Below are 15197 nucleotides of genomic sequence, written 5' to 3'. Positions count from 1 at the left end.
GGATTGGCTCAGTAAAGGCCACTGTAGCCATTTTGGGAGTGAACTAACAGATGGAAAGTCTTTCTCAACTACTTTTTAAAATTTTATTAAAATTGGAAAGTTAGATATACAGAGAGGAGAGACAGAGAGGAAGATCTTCCGTCCGATGATTCACTCCCCAATTGGCCTCAACAGCTGGAGCTGCCAACCCAAAGCCAGGAGCCAGGAGCTTCTTCTGGGTCTCCCACATGAGTGCAGGGTGCCAAGGCTTTGGGCCGTCCTCAACTGCTTTCCCAGGCCACAGGCAGGGAGCTAGATGGGAAGCGGGGCTGCAGGGATTAGAACCGGCGCCCATATGGGATCCCGGAGCTTGCAAGGTGAGGATACTTTTGTTTCAGGTGCCTGCTAATGTGACTGGGGAAGCAGAAGATGGCCCAGGTCCTTAGGTCCCAGCACCACATGGAACACTGAATGAAGCTTCTGACTTCACCCTGGTGCAGCCCCAGTAACAGCAGCCATTTGTGGAGTGAATCAGTGGATAGAAGATCTCTCTAAATCTACCTCTCTAACTCTGCCTTCCAAATAAATATTTTTTTAAAACATTTAGACTGCAGAATAGATACAGTCTTTAAAAATGAGTAACACAGCAGCACACACTGGTTGGCTGAAGACCGGGGACAGAACAAACTGATCAACCAGCTACCCAATGAAGCTTGGCAGCAATGCCTGCTATGAAGACTCGGAGGTGGACTCTGACAGCCAGTTGACCTCGGAAGGATTTCCCATCCATGGAGCAGCGGTATCAGCAGCATCTCAGAACTACTGAAACTACACGAGCAGAACCCTCAGAAAACCTCCACAGTGGGCACCCTGGGGTGACGTCAGGTGGCAGTTCCCCATCTGGGCATGGTTTCTCCTCTTGTATACTCCTCCCCCCCACATTAGAAGAAAACATGGCCTCAAAGTTACTGTTCAAGGCCCACTGTGGTGCGGTGGATTAAGCCACTACCTGCAACTCCAGAATCCCATATGCCTATTAGGCTTCCTACAAATAACCCTGTGAAGGCAGTGGAGACAGCCCAAATATGTGGCCTGCTGCCCGGTGGCGCTCGGGTCCCTGGCTTGGGCCCCACACCATTAACTGATGTAGCAATTTTCAGGACAAATAATTCATCTCAACAAATAATTTTAAATAAATAAATTCTTAAAAAAGGAAAAATAGCTATCTTGTTCCCTTCCTCCAAACCAGGTAGCAAGCAAGCTTTCGTTGCTGCACAATTTCAGAGATCCAAGTCCAAAGCAGACCACTCCATCAGCAGGCAAGGCCTTCTGTGGGGGGCAGAGGAGGCAAGAAGGCATGCTGCCCAAGCAGGGGCGAGTGCATGAGGGGCCTTCCTTGCCAACACCTGCACTCCCAGACAGCCCCACGCCACTGACGAGCACAATCCCCACAAGAACTCACTCCCACCGTGGAAAATGACCTACAGGAACTGCCTGCCTGCCTGCCACATATCCACATTGCCCACCCCCACCTTGGTTCCACACCCAGTTCTACTAACGCACACCCTGGAAGGCAGTGCTAGCAGCAAGCAACAGAGACCTCACTATCCATGTGGAAGACCTGGACTGAACCCCAGGTCTGGCTTTTTCTCCAACTGGGGACCAATGCAGGCATTTCCAGAATGATCCAACACAAAGAATGACCCAACTCCCACTCCTTCAATAAGTTTTTTAAAAATGCAAAAATGCCATAGGAAAATAAACTTTTCATGATCTCTAATTAGTATACAAAAACTTGTGGGGTGGGTGCTTGGCTGACCAGTTAGGATGCCACGCCCCGTATCCAAGCAGCTCTGACTCCAGCTGACACACCCTGGACTGCAACAACCATCCATGTGGGAGAGCTGGCCTGAGCTCCTGCCTCCTGGCTTCCGTCCCCAAGGCCACAGCTGTACCAGGCGTCTGCAGAGTACCGGGACCACAGCTGGTCTGGGTCTCTTCCACTTTCCTGACTGGCAGAGATGTTTTCCAACCCCCCACCTGCAGAGGACAGGTACTGCAAGCATATCTGTAAGAAATCAAACTCCTTACACTGGTCACCACCTTCACACCTGCATCCAAACCTTGTCATTCTCCCTAAGCCCAGGAATTGGCCCACAATGCCCCAAAGAGAACAGGTATCACAGCCCCACAGCTGCCTTGGCACAGCCAGTGGCACCCTACCAAGCAGCATGCAAATGTGCCCCTTCTTGCCCCACCCACCCACTGCTGACAGCTGCTCTCCAGCTTCCGTCAGACCTCTTCACAAACACTTTATTACATGAAGGAGACAGAGAGGGAGAGTATGTCTACCAGCTGGGCCACTCCTTCCATGGCCCTGACAGCTAGCACGTCCTTCAAGTCCCCATGCAGGTGGCAGGAAACCAAGGAGTTGGGAGTGCACGGGAGACCCAGATGAAGCTTTTGGACCAGCCCAGCTCTGGCCACGGTGGCCATCTAAGGAGTGAACCAGCGGATGGAAGATTTCTCTCTCTTTCTGTAACCCTGCCTTTGAAATAAACCTTTTTGTTTTGAAAAAAAAATTTAAACAACAAGCAATGTTTGCTTTGATATAGATTCAATTAGTAAGCTCTATGAAAGTTCTGAATCTGTTAATTTTTTTAAACAAAGATTTATTTTTATTGCAAAGTCAGATATACAGAGACGAAGAGACAGAGAAGAAGATCTTCTGTCCGATGATTCACTCCCCAAGGGGTGGCAACGGCCAGAGTTGAGCCGATCCGAAGCCAGGAGCCAGGAGCCTCTTCCGGGTCTCCCATGCGCTGGTGCAGGGCCCAAGAGATCATTCTCTCTGTATCTCCTTCTGTGTATCTGCCTTCCCAATGAAAACAAAAATAACAATAAATCTTTAAATATATATCTATATAATCAGGGGAAAGAGGATAGGAGCTCGCATGCCAGGATCCCGTACAGACACCAGTTCCTGTTCCCACTGCTCCACTTCCCACCCAGCTCCCTGCACATAGCCTAGGAAAGCCAGAGGACGGCCCAAAGCCTCGAGATCCTGCACCCACGCAGGAGACCCAGAAGTTGTTCCTGGGGTTTCTGGCTTCAGATCGGCTCAGCTCTAGCCTTTGCAGCCACTTGGAGAATGAACTAGTAGAAGGAAGGTCTTTTTATATAAAGTAATTCTCTTAAAAAATAAATACATAAAACGCATAATCAAGAGAGCAAGGGCAGGCATTCAGCTCAACAATGGAGGTGTCTAGCCCCACACAACTCACAGATTCAGGTGCAGCAGCTGGGGACCCCCACCCACACGGAGAGACCCCAACACCAAAAGGACATCTGAGTCAAGCGCTCAGTTCTAACCGTGTGGGTATTTGGAGTCTGTGAACGAGACAGAAAAGGAAGCTCCATTTCACACCTCCTTCCCCCTCCCCATTCCCATGTTACTTCCCTCTCCCACTCTCTGGTTTTTCCGATAAAGATTATCATAAACAACTGTAAAACTCAAAGTAGAAACAGTGGCTGGATGGGTACTATAACACTGAAAACTGAAACAGCTAACCATCCTCATTAACACCAACAAGCCCTGAAAAAGTTCTACATGATGAAGAGTGAGAGAGGGCGGAGGGGAGAGGCAGAGCTCTCCTCCATCTGCTAGTAACAACAGAAGAAAAAGTAAACGTACCATGGGGAGCACCTCTGCCAGAGCCCACACCCTGGGAGCACCTCTGCCAGAGCCCACACCCTGGGAGCACCTCTGCCCGGAGCCCACACCCTGGGAGCACCTCTGCCCGGAGCCCACACCCTGGGAGCACCTCTGCCAGAGCCCACTTCCTGGGAACACCTCTGCCAGAGCCCACACCCTGGGAGCACCTCTGCCCGGAGCCCACTCCCTGGGAACACCTCTGCCCGGAGCCCACTCCCTGGGAGCACCTCTGCCCGGAGCCCAGTGCCTGGAAGACCCACCCCAGTCTCAGTTCACTTTCTATAGTTCTGGCTAGCTGAAGACAATCATGTGCAGAGATTTTAAAAGGAAAACTCCAGAAATGAACTACTTGTAAGCTCTGGCCTGGGTGCTGTTTTGAGAGTGTGAGGAGATCTTGCCCCAGGACATGAATCATCCCTTTGTCCATTAGTCACTGCAGTCCTCCAGGTTATCAGATTACCTGCACAGAAAACCCAGGGCCTGTGCTCAGCTGAATAGTGGCCTCAAAGCACAACCACAGCATGCCCACGCACGCCCTGTGTGCTCCATCTACACCAAACCATGTGGCTGGTCACCCCGTTCTTCCATCGCCAAGTGAAGGCCTGAGGCACCAGTGAACACCGCTCGCCCTGGCCAGGCTCAAGTTCACACACAGGACAGAGGGCACACCTCCCTGAGCTGTGGCAACTCAAGAATACTAGTTAGTGAACTTGACAGAGGTTAAAATAAGACATACACGTTTGAACGCAGAGTGACAGGAAAGACATTGGTTCTCATGCCAACAGCCAGGAGTTCATCAACCCCATCCTGTTGTCCCACATGGGTAACGGGAGAAGAATCCGGGGTGTGTTAGACCCTGGACCGGATCTGGGGAAGCCAGGGCACATCAGCAAAGACAGCACCCCTGCCCCAGGGCTGGTGCTGAGGCAAAGCAGATAAAGACACTGGCTGTTTCACTTCCAATCCAGCTCCCTGCCACTTGGGATGGCAGAGGGAGACGGCCCTAGCGTTTGGGCACACCACTCCTGGCTTCGGACCAGCCCAATTCCAGACACTGCAGCCATGTGGCGAGTGAACCAGGAGTGGCAGCCCCTAGAGAGATGCTCCCTCTCTGTGTGTAACTCTGCCTTCCAAATGAATACTTGAATCTTTTTTTTTGTGATGATTTTTTTAAGATTTATTTATTTATTTTTTATTACAAAGTCAGATATACAGAGAGGAGGAGGGACAGAGAGGAAGATCTTCCGTCTGATGATTCACTCCCCAAGTGAGCCACAATGGCCAGTGCTGCGCCGATCCAAAGCCGGGAACCAGGAACCTCTTCCAGGTCTCCCACACGGGTGCAGGGTCCCAAGGCTTTGGGCCGTCCTTGACTGCTTTCCCAGGCCACAAGCAGAGAGCTGGATGGGAAGTGGAGCTGCCGAGATTAGAACCGGCGCCCATATGGGATCCCTGGTGCGTTCAAGAGGAGGGCTTTAGCTGCTAGGCCATGGCGACGGCCCTTGATGATGATGTTTACACAGCTGATGCGGTGGGGGCTGGAGGACTATGGGAAAGGAGTGAGACCACTATCTTCACACCTTCCTTATCTTCTTCCTATATTTGGGAGGAGGGGGGAGACAAGGGAAGAAGTCACACCCAGCCTCCCAACTGTCCCAGTACCCAGGGATGGGGAACAGCCACCCAAAGTCATCTTAGAGTGCCCGATGTGGAGCAGAATACATAAATCTTTTTTAAAAAATGTTTTTTCTGTAAAGGACTGAGTGTTCCTACTAGTTATCACTATTTTTTTTTTTTTTTGGTCATAACATTTTTTAACAATCATACTTCTCTTTTAAGATTTTTTTCTTTAACTTTGAGACCAGTGTGGTGGCTCAGGGCTAAACCCTTACCTTGTAAGCACTGGAATCCCATTTAGGCATCAGTTCATGTTCCAGTTGCTCCACTTGCCATTCAGCTCCTGTGTGTGGCTTGGGAAGGCAGTGTGGGACGCTCCGAAGCACCCATGTGAAGACCTGGATGCTCCTGGCTCCTAGCTTCAAATCAGCTCATTTCTGGCAGTGAACCAGCAGGTGGAAAATCTTTCTGTCTCTCCTCCTCTTTCTGTAATTCTGACTTTCCATTAAGCATAAAATAAATCTTCAAAATAATGAAGAGAAAGATATTTAAAAAACAAAGAAAATTTAGAGAGCTGGATCAAAAGTGCAGCCAGAAACAGAACCAGTGCCAATATGGGATGCCAGTGCCTAAAAGACAGAAGATCAGGGCCTGGTGCGATAGCCTAGTGACAAAGTCCTCGTCAAGCAAGCACCAGGATCCCATATTGGCGCTGATTTGTTCCCGGCGGCCCCGCTTCCCATCCAGGTCCCTTCTTGTGGCTTGGGAAAGCATTTGGGGACAGCCCAAAGCCTTGGGACCCTGCACCTACATTAGAGACCCGGATGAAGCTCCAGGCTTTGGGCTTCGGATTGGCTCAGCTCTGGCCATTACGGGTGCTTAGGAAGTAAATCAGTGGACAGAAGATCTTCCTCTCTCTCCTCCTCTCGGTGTATCTGACTTTGTAATAAAAATAAATAAATCTTAAAAAAAAAAAAAGACAGAAGATCAGCCTACTGAGTCATGGTGCCAGCCCCAATCACCACTTTTCCTTCCTAAAAGTTTGTGTAAACACACACACACACACACACACACACACACACACACACACACGAAAGAGTTCTGCAGGGAGAGATATTCCACCCTCGGCTCACTCTCCAGATGGAACCCAACCAAAGTCAGGAGCGTCTTCCAGATCTGCCACAAGGCTGGAATGGTCCTAAGATGTGGGCCACCAGCAGGGAGCTAGACCCTCAGCAGAACAGCTAGGACACACAGCATGTCAGCATCGCAGCCGCAGTGTTACCCACTGCATGATACCAGCCGCAGCTACTCTTCCTGAGGCGAATTCTTGTGAACTAAATCTCAGTTACACACGTATTTATGTCAGGCCAGGACTGCAGGAAACCAACCCCAGCATAAGTGCGGCGTGCATGTAGACGACACAGCACGTTCTCCAGTGCCTGCTCCTCCGACACATCTGCACACAGGCCCGGGAGCGAGCTGCTCTCAGACCCTGACTGAATTGAACATGTGTTCTAGAATCCAGAGCGCCACTGGGGCACAGCCAGTGAAGCCCACCGGGTGCCAGGCATGTCCTGGCAGCTCTACTTACAATGCACTTCCCTCACACAATGCTTAGGACCCTGCAAATAAGTAAAAACAAAACCTTACAAAAAACAAAGAAGACTGCACCACAGACACCCCAAGAACAGAATGGGAACACAGGCCAGTCCAGGCAGGGCACTGCACTCACCAAGACCTCAGAGATCAGCAGGGTTGGGAGGGGACCGGGGGGATCGCAGACCCTGGCTGTAGACAGCTCTCAGCCCTTCCTGCCCTTGGAAAATCAGACTAAAACACCCTGAACTATTTATTCACAGAGCCAGCTCCAGAATCTAGACTTGTTACACCTATGGGTGTCAGATTCCAGCCACACTCATTCCTTCCATCCAGCTGCAGCCCAGGAAGCTGAAGTAACCCAAGTCCAGTCCACTTCCAACCACACCAGTCCTTACAAAGGAATATTTGCAATTACATAACAGGCTTTATTTTAGAAATCATAAACCTCATCAAAAGTAAGTTTATTGTTACAAAATCATAAATCTGGGCCTGGCACAGTAACCTAGTGGCTAAAGTCCTCGCCTTTCATGCACCAAAATCCCATATAGATATTGGTTCATATAAAGGCTGTTTTACTTCCCTTCCAGCTCCCTGCTTGTGGCCTGGGAAAGCAGTCGAGGATGACCCAAAGCATTGGGATTCTGCACCCGTGTGGGAGACCCAGAAGAAACTCCTGGCTCCAGGCTCTGGATCAGCTCAGCTCCAGTTGTTGTAGCCACTTGGGGGGTGAATCATCAGACAGAAGGCCTTCTTCTCTACCTCTCCTCCTCTCTGTACATCTGACTTTGCAATAAAAATAAATCTTTAAAAAATCATAAATCTACACATGAAAGGAATAACACAGACCCTATTTTGATGTGCTTCCCTCCAAAGGGATGACCACCAGGCCCAGCGCCATGGCCTAGCAGCTAAAGTCCTTGCCTTGAACACGCTGGGATGCCATGTGGGCACCAGTTCTAATCCCGGATGCTCCACTTCCCATCCAGCTCCCTGTTATGGCCTGGGAAAGCAGTAGAGGATGGCCCAAGTGCTTAGGACCCTGCATCCTCATGGGAGGCCCAGAAGCAGCTCTGGATCAGCTCAGCTCTGGCCATTGTGGCCATTTGGGTGAACCAGTTAATGGAAGACCTACTCGGTCTCTGCTCTCTTGTAAAATCTGCCTTTCATATCAGTAAGTCAATAAATCTTAAAAAAAAAAAAAAATGTGAAACATTCAGAGGCCCAGATGCTAATCCGCTGTTCTTGCCTTTGGCCAGGGGTGTTCCAAGATAGGGGTCAAGAACAGCAGCAAAGAGCCTCCCACCCAAGGGTTCTCAATGCCCTAGAATGCACAACCAGCGTACGGGGTAAGCCAGACTGCTCCTGACCTTCTGCCCCTGCTGCTACTCAACTTCCAGACAGTTCTCTTGAAGGATTTCCCCTATCTCCTGTTCCATCCCACACCTTTTATCTAAGTTTCAAAGGCAGAGATGGGAGGAAAACAGCAACATTTCCCAGCCACATAAACTTAAGTTCAAGACCCAAAGTTTGCGCTTTTAATATCACTCCAGTACCTCTCTATAGGAGGCTTAAACAAGTCAACAGATAACTCAGAGTGCTGGGTGGGGCCTAGGCAACCATCCTTAAGCTCCATCAGGGTGGGGGCAGCAATTAATTCTGATGACCCTCATAAGCAAGTGTGGACGAAGTTCTGGGTGAGAGGCGAGCAGCACTAGCAGGAGGCTGGCATTACGGTAGAGCAGGTTAAGCCCGCATCCAGGAACATGGATTCGAGTCCAGGATGTCCCACCTCCGGTCCAACTCCCGGCTAATGGCCGGGAAAGCAACAGAACCTGGCCCAGCTCAGACACTCCAGCATTCGAGGAGTAAGTCAGCAGATGGAGCACCACTCTGCCTAACTCTGCTGCTCAGGCATACAGACAAAACCTGACAGCCACACTTGATCAGAACACCACGTCAAGGCCAGCCCCAGCTCCCAGCCCAGGATGGCTCCAGTGTCCGTCCTCACCCACAGAGACCAGACAGAGGGCCAGGCTCCTAGCTCCAACCTGGCCCAGCCCAGGCTGTGGGAGCTATCTCACACTGGTACTGCGGCTACCAAACAAATCTTTGACAGAGAGAAAAGATGAGTGAGGAGTTGGTACCACATTGTAGCAATGTGAGCCTTTCCCTACAGCACCAGCCTCCCTTCCAGCCGCCAGAGCATGTCCCAGCTGCTCCTGCAGACACCTGGACACAACCCGGGCCGCACCTGCATGGGAGACCCAGAGAACGAGCCGAGCTTTGGACTGGCCAAGCCCCAGCCATTTGGCCAGTGAACTAGCAGATGGCAGATCTCTCTCTCTCTCTCTCTCTCTCTCTCTCTCTCTCTCTCTCTCTCTCAGTGTCCTTCAAAAACAATGAGATAGCATTGTGGCACAGCAGATCAAGTACCATGTACCACCCCTGCCTCCAGGCAACGTCAAACCCCTCAGGGCCTGCACTCAAGTGGGAGACCTAGACAGGGTTCTAGGTGCCTGGTTTCAGCCCCATCCCAGGCTGCAGCCATTGGGGTAGGGAGCCAGTGAATGACAGAACTTATCAGGATGCCTTTTCAATAAATAAATCTTCAAAAACTCAAGAATCAAAGGCTACAAATGATTCACCTCCAAATCACGCAACAAACCAATCCGGTTGAAGAAAGAGGCAAAGACCGTGAACAGATCTAGCTAGAAAGAAACTCAAACAGCCAACAAACATGAAACGATGCACAATACTGAGCCCAGCGCAATAGTATGGTGGTTAGGGCCCTCGCCTTGCACACCCCGGGATCCCATATGGGCGCCGGTTCTAATCCCTGCAGCCCCACTTCCCATCTAGCTCCCTGCCTTTGGCCTGGGAGAGCAGTCAAGGACGGCCCAAAGCCTTGGGACCCTGCACCCGCGTGGGAGACCCAGAGGAGGTTCCTGGCTCCCGGCTTCAGATTGGCTCAGCTCTTGCTGTTGTGGCCACTTGGGGAGTGATCCAGTGGTTGGAAGATCTTTCTCTCTCTGTCTTGCCTTCTCTCTGTAAATTTGACTTTCCAATAAAAATAAATCAATATTTTTTAAAAAACTTTTTTAAAAGTCCAGCAATCCCACTATGGGCCTATAAACCACAAACACATGAAACCATTTTTTCAAAGAGATAACCTGCTCCACCAAGCTTCTTTTTTAAAAAAAAAAAAGATTTATTTGTTTTTTATTGCAAAGTCAGATATACAGAGAGGAAGAGAGAGAGGATGATCTTCCATCCGATGATTCACTCCCCAAGTGATCACAAAAGCCAGTGCTGCGCCAATCCAAAGCCAGGAGTCAGGAGCTTCCTCCAGGTCTCCCACGCGGGGGCAGGTTCCCAAAGCTTTGGGCCATCCTCGACTGCTTTCCCAGGCCACAAGCAGGGAGCTGGATGGGAAGTGGAGCTGCCGGGATTAGAACCAGCGCCCATATGGGATGCTGGTGTTCAAGGAGAGGACTTTAACCGCTAAGCCATGGCGCTGGGCCCTTCACCAGGCTTCTAACAGCACTGCTCACAACAGCCAAAACAGGCAACCAACCCAGATGTCCATTTCCACACACGCAGGAAGGTCTCAGACACAACGAGACGTTATTCTGCTATTGAACGGAGCAAGACGGTACCGTCTGCAGCACATCACATTAAGTGCAGTTTGTCAGACACAGAAAAACAAATCCTGCAGCTTATGCCTTGTATGTGAGAGCAAAGCTTTTACAAAGACAAAAAATGCCCAGGTTTATCAATTTTGCTGCAAATAGTGTTCTGCCAAACTCGGGGTTTTTTTTAAAGATTTATTTATTTTTATTACAAAGTCAGATATACAGAGAGGAGGAGAGACAGAGAGGAAGATCTCCCATCCAATGATTCACTCCCCAAGTGAGCACAACGGCCGGTGCTGTGCCGATCCAAAGCCAGGAGCCGGGAGCCTCTTCCAGGTCTCCCACACGGGTGCAGGGTCCCAAGGCTTTGGGCCGTCCTCGACTGCTTTCCCAGGCCACAAGCAGGGAGCTGGACGGGAAGCGGAGCTGCCGGGATTAGAACCGGCGCCCATATGGGATCCTGGAGCATTTAAGGCAAGCACTTCAGCTGCTAGGGCACGCCGCCAGGCCCCAAACTCAGTTTTAAATCTCTGCCAGACCAATTGGTAGGAACTGCTTAGTACTCTAGTTTACAGTTGCGTTTGCATAAATGCAGCTAAACATCGCTTCACGTGATCACTGCTGATAGTATTTGCTGCTTCACAAGGGTCCTTTCACGCTCATTCACCTAACTGCTTAACACTAACAGGAACCAAAAATGTTACCTCAAAGAAAAATAACCAGGAACCAAGCTCCTGAAGCTCAGAGTTCTCTAGGAGTTGGTGTAGATGTGCCAGCACTGAGGAGCAGCCTGCCCCAAACTGAGCGGTCAGCCTGCCGAGGCCAAGCCAACTACAAGGGCCCCGTCCCTAACAGTGGGCAGCGGTATTGGGGCCAGCTCCCCAGGACTCGGGAGGTATGCAGGCAGCAGAGGCCAGCGCCGACATCCGGGTCACTCCACTTGCAGATGACGCTCCACAGACTCAGGCCCTGCTAGCTACCAGGGAACAAGGTAGACTCCCCGGTTCCTGGCTGCACCCTGGCCCAACTCTTGCAGCTATGAGACAGTAGCTACTTGAAGAAGGAGCCAGCAGACGCTCGCTCTCATTCTCTCTCATTCTGTTCCCTGTCCTTTAAATGAACATCTCATTTATAAAAACAAAACAAAACACTATTTTGCCTAAAGGTGAATTATAAAATTTTAAACTCAAAGTGAAGAAAACTGCAGACCTGTGACTGCGTTCAGGGAGTCTGGGGTCAGGCACCTCAGAGAGGACCAGTCTTCAGAGCCCAGCACTCACGCAACCCTGTTCTCTCAGCCTAGAAAGGGTTTCCACAACCATTACCCTCCAGCTGCAGGAGTCCCCAGAGATGAGGACTCACATCCTCTTTCAGTTTGCTTTTTTTTAAAGATTTATTTTATTTTTATTGGAAGTCAGATATACAGAGAGGAGGAGAGACAGAAAGATCTTCCATCCAATGGTTCACTCCCCAAGTGACGGCAAAGGCCGGTGCTGTGCCGATCTGAAGCCAGGAGCTCTTCTCTTCCAGGTCTCCCCCATGTGTGCAGGGTCTGAAGGCTTTGGGCCGTCCTCGACTGCTTTCCCAGGCCACAAGCAGGGAGCTGGATGGGAAGTGGAGCTGCTGAGATTAGAACCAGCGCCCATATGGGATCCTGGTGGGTTCAAGGCAAGGACTTTAGCTGCTAGGCCACCGCACCAGGCCCCTCTTTCACAGTTTTAAGATAAAACTTTGGGGCCCCAAAGATCTTCCTCTCTGTCTCTCCTCCTCTCTGTATATCTGGCTGTAATAAAATGAATAAATCTTTAAAAAAAAAAAAAGATAAAACTTTCGGCCTTGCGCAGTGGCCTATCAGCTAAAATCCTTTCCTTGAGCGTGCTGGAATCCCACACAGGATGCCAGTTCTAATCCCAGCACCCCTGCTTCCCATCCAGCCCCCTACCTGTGACCTGGGAAAGCAGTCGAGGACAGCCCAAAGCCTAGGGACCCTGCACCCGCATGGGAGACCCAGAGGAGGTTCCTGGCTCCTGGCTTCGAATCAGCTCAGCTCTGGCCGTTGCAGTTACTTGCGGAGTGAATCATTGGACGGATGATTTTCCTCTCTGCCTCTCCTCCTCTGTGTATATCTAACTTTGCAATAAAAATAAAATAAATCTTAAAAGAAACAAAAAAAGATGAAACTGCAAAGGGGATCCCGGCATGGTAGCCGACTAGCTAAGTCCTCGCCTTGCACATACCGGGATCCCATAAGGGTGCTGGTTCGTATTATGGCAGCCCCACTTCCCATCCAGCTACCTGTTTGTGGTCTGGGAAAGCAGTGGAGGACAGCCCCAAACCTTGGGACCCATAACTCACATGGGAGACCCGAAGGAGGCTCCTGGCTCCTGGCTCTGGATCAGCTCAATTGTGACTGCTGCGGCCACTTGGGGAGTGAACCAGAGGATGGAAGAATTCTGTGTCTCCTTTTGCTGTAAATCTGCCTTTCAGATAAAATTACATAAATCTAAAAAAATAAATAAATAAAAAGTACAAAGGGTTCAGCAGGAGCGCTCAGCTGTTTAACCCTCTCTTTCCAAGCTCCGTGATCCCACATGGGCACCCGGGAACATCCTGTTCACTTCACTGCCCACCTAGCTCCCTGCTCGTGGCCTGGGAGAGCAGAATGAGGGCCCAAAGCCTTAGGACCATGCACCCAGGCAGAGACCCTGGCTCCGGATCAACTCAGCTCCGGCAATTGTGGCCACTGGGGGAACGAACCAGCAGATGGAAAATCTTCCTCTCTAAGTCTGCTCTCTGTAAATCTGCCTTTCCATTAAAAATTTTTTAATCAATTAAAAAAAAAAGTGTTAAAAATTCAATTGTACAGAGATCCCATCTGAAACTCAGTAATGAAAACACCTTCAGACCTCGCCTAGTGAGTCGGCCGGCCAGGCGGTCAGCGGCCTTCTCACTGCTGCCAGCGGGACCCGTGGGAGCCGAGGCTGAGAGGACGCGGGGAGCACAAGCTCAGCACTCCCTAGGTGCCCGTCTAGATGACCACAGCTGCCTGCCCACATGCAAAACCAGCCTCACAGCTGGACATACCCTCTGATGCCCAATCTACTTCCAAATGCAAGGCAAGAAAGGGTACCTCACCCGCAGAACGGCCTCACTCACAGCCCACATGGCAGCCACAGCTCAGGAGTTGAAACCCTGCCTTCTGCAGGCAAGGTTTAAACCACCGTTCAAAAAAGGAAAGGAGCCTCTCGGAAGTCCCACGTCTGGGTTCATTCTGGTCACCCTCCCGGGACGCAGAGGCAGCAGGAACAGGACAGCCTCCAGCACCTGGCCCTTTGTCTCCTCCATCCCGTCCAACCCACAGCTGACTTGGGGGGGGGGGGGGGAAGAGCCACACCACTGGCCCAGGGCGCCTGCCTCCTCCTCCAGCCCCCCAGAAACCAGACCAGGGAGTGTCAGAAGGCCACAAGTGAGCTGCCCAGACGCGTCCTGCACGCGAGGGGAGGGCCTTCTGCGTCCAACACAGACTCCGCGGAAGCTTTGCAAAAACACAAACAAACAAAAACGCTGTCACCGGGCAGCAGGAAAATCACGGGCCTCCCCCACGACAGACACAAGCTTTATCAACAAGATCCCTGAGAAGGGCCTCATCCATGTGGCAGGACGAACCCGCGCGCGCACACTCACATACACTCCCTCACACACACTCACATCACTCACACACACACACACAGCTACCGCCCTGCCAGGGATGATGAAATGAGGAACGGAAATTAACATTTCAGGCAACGTCTCACATTGTTCCTGGAGGCCCAGGGCTGCAGCCGCCGCCGCCTTCCTCCCACTCGCCCCCAGCCCCCCACCGCCCGCATTCCTGCCCTGCCGAGCCCCCGGTCCCTGCGCGCCAGCCCCCTCCGGCGCCCGAGCCGGTTTCCACATCACGATAATAACAGGGACGCCGAGGGAAACCATGACAGACCCGCCGCGGGCCACAGGTCAGCGCCCCCGGGCTCGCCCCACACGGCGCCCCCAGAAGCCAGAGCCCACCCGCAGTGCCCACGGCGCCCCAGGCCCTCTCGCCCGGCCCCCGGGCCCGCCATGGCGCCCACCCGCACACGGCTCGGACGCCGGGGACGCCCCGGCGCACCCCGAGCGCCTCGCCGGGGGCTCCGGACGCCCGGGCCGCCCAGGCCGGCCGAGCAGGCCTGCAGGCCGCGGCCCCGCGTGGACGCAGCCCCCGCCCCAACCCCCGACCCGACCCCCGGCCTCTCACCGGATCCCACGGCGGCTCGGCGGGGCGCAGGCGCTGCCCATGCAGCCCCGCCGGTTTCCCGGCCTCGCGGCCCGGGCGGGAAGGCTGCGGCGGCGGCGGCGGCGCGGGCCGCGGGCCGCGGGCGGCGGGCTGGGCCTGCCCGTCCGGCGCGCCCAGGCTCGCGGGGCTGCGCTGCGGTCCGGCGCTAATGCGCGGGCGTGGGGCGGCGGGCTCGGCGGCGGCGCCTCCCGGGCTGCGGGCCTCGCTCCATCGCGCTCCGGCGCGGGCGGCCTCTGGCTCCAGGACCCAGCGGCGGCTGCGGCGGGCGCCGGGCGCATGAGACGCCGCCGCCCATTGGCCCGCCGTGAGCGCCGCCGTCATTGGCCCGCCGCGGCCGGGGCCG

The 15197-nt window shown here is 52.6% G+C and overlaps 1 protein-coding gene across 1 annotated transcript in view; it reads right to left on the bottom strand.

Annotated features, from left to right (window-relative positions):
- The window catches only part of ANKRD11 (ankyrin repeat domain containing 11), a 96085-nt gene extending 81126 nt beyond the window's left edge, over positions 1 to 14959 (bottom strand). The window contains exon 1 of the mRNA XM_058674029.1: positions 14816 to 14959. The gene's annotated coding sequence lies outside the window, so the exon portion shown is untranslated. The remainder of the gene's footprint in view (positions 1 to 14815) is intronic.
- Positions 14960 to 15197: the final 238 nt, after the last annotated feature.

This window comes from Ochotona princeps, chromosome 16 (genome assembly GCF_030435755.1).
Source record: "Ochotona princeps isolate mOchPri1 chromosome 16, mOchPri1.hap1, whole genome shotgun sequence".
NCBI lineage: Eukaryota > Metazoa > Chordata > Mammalia > Lagomorpha > Ochotonidae > Ochotona > Ochotona princeps.
The sequence above is the reverse complement of the archived record's forward strand: the minus strand, read 5'-3'. Positions and strand labels throughout refer to the sequence as shown.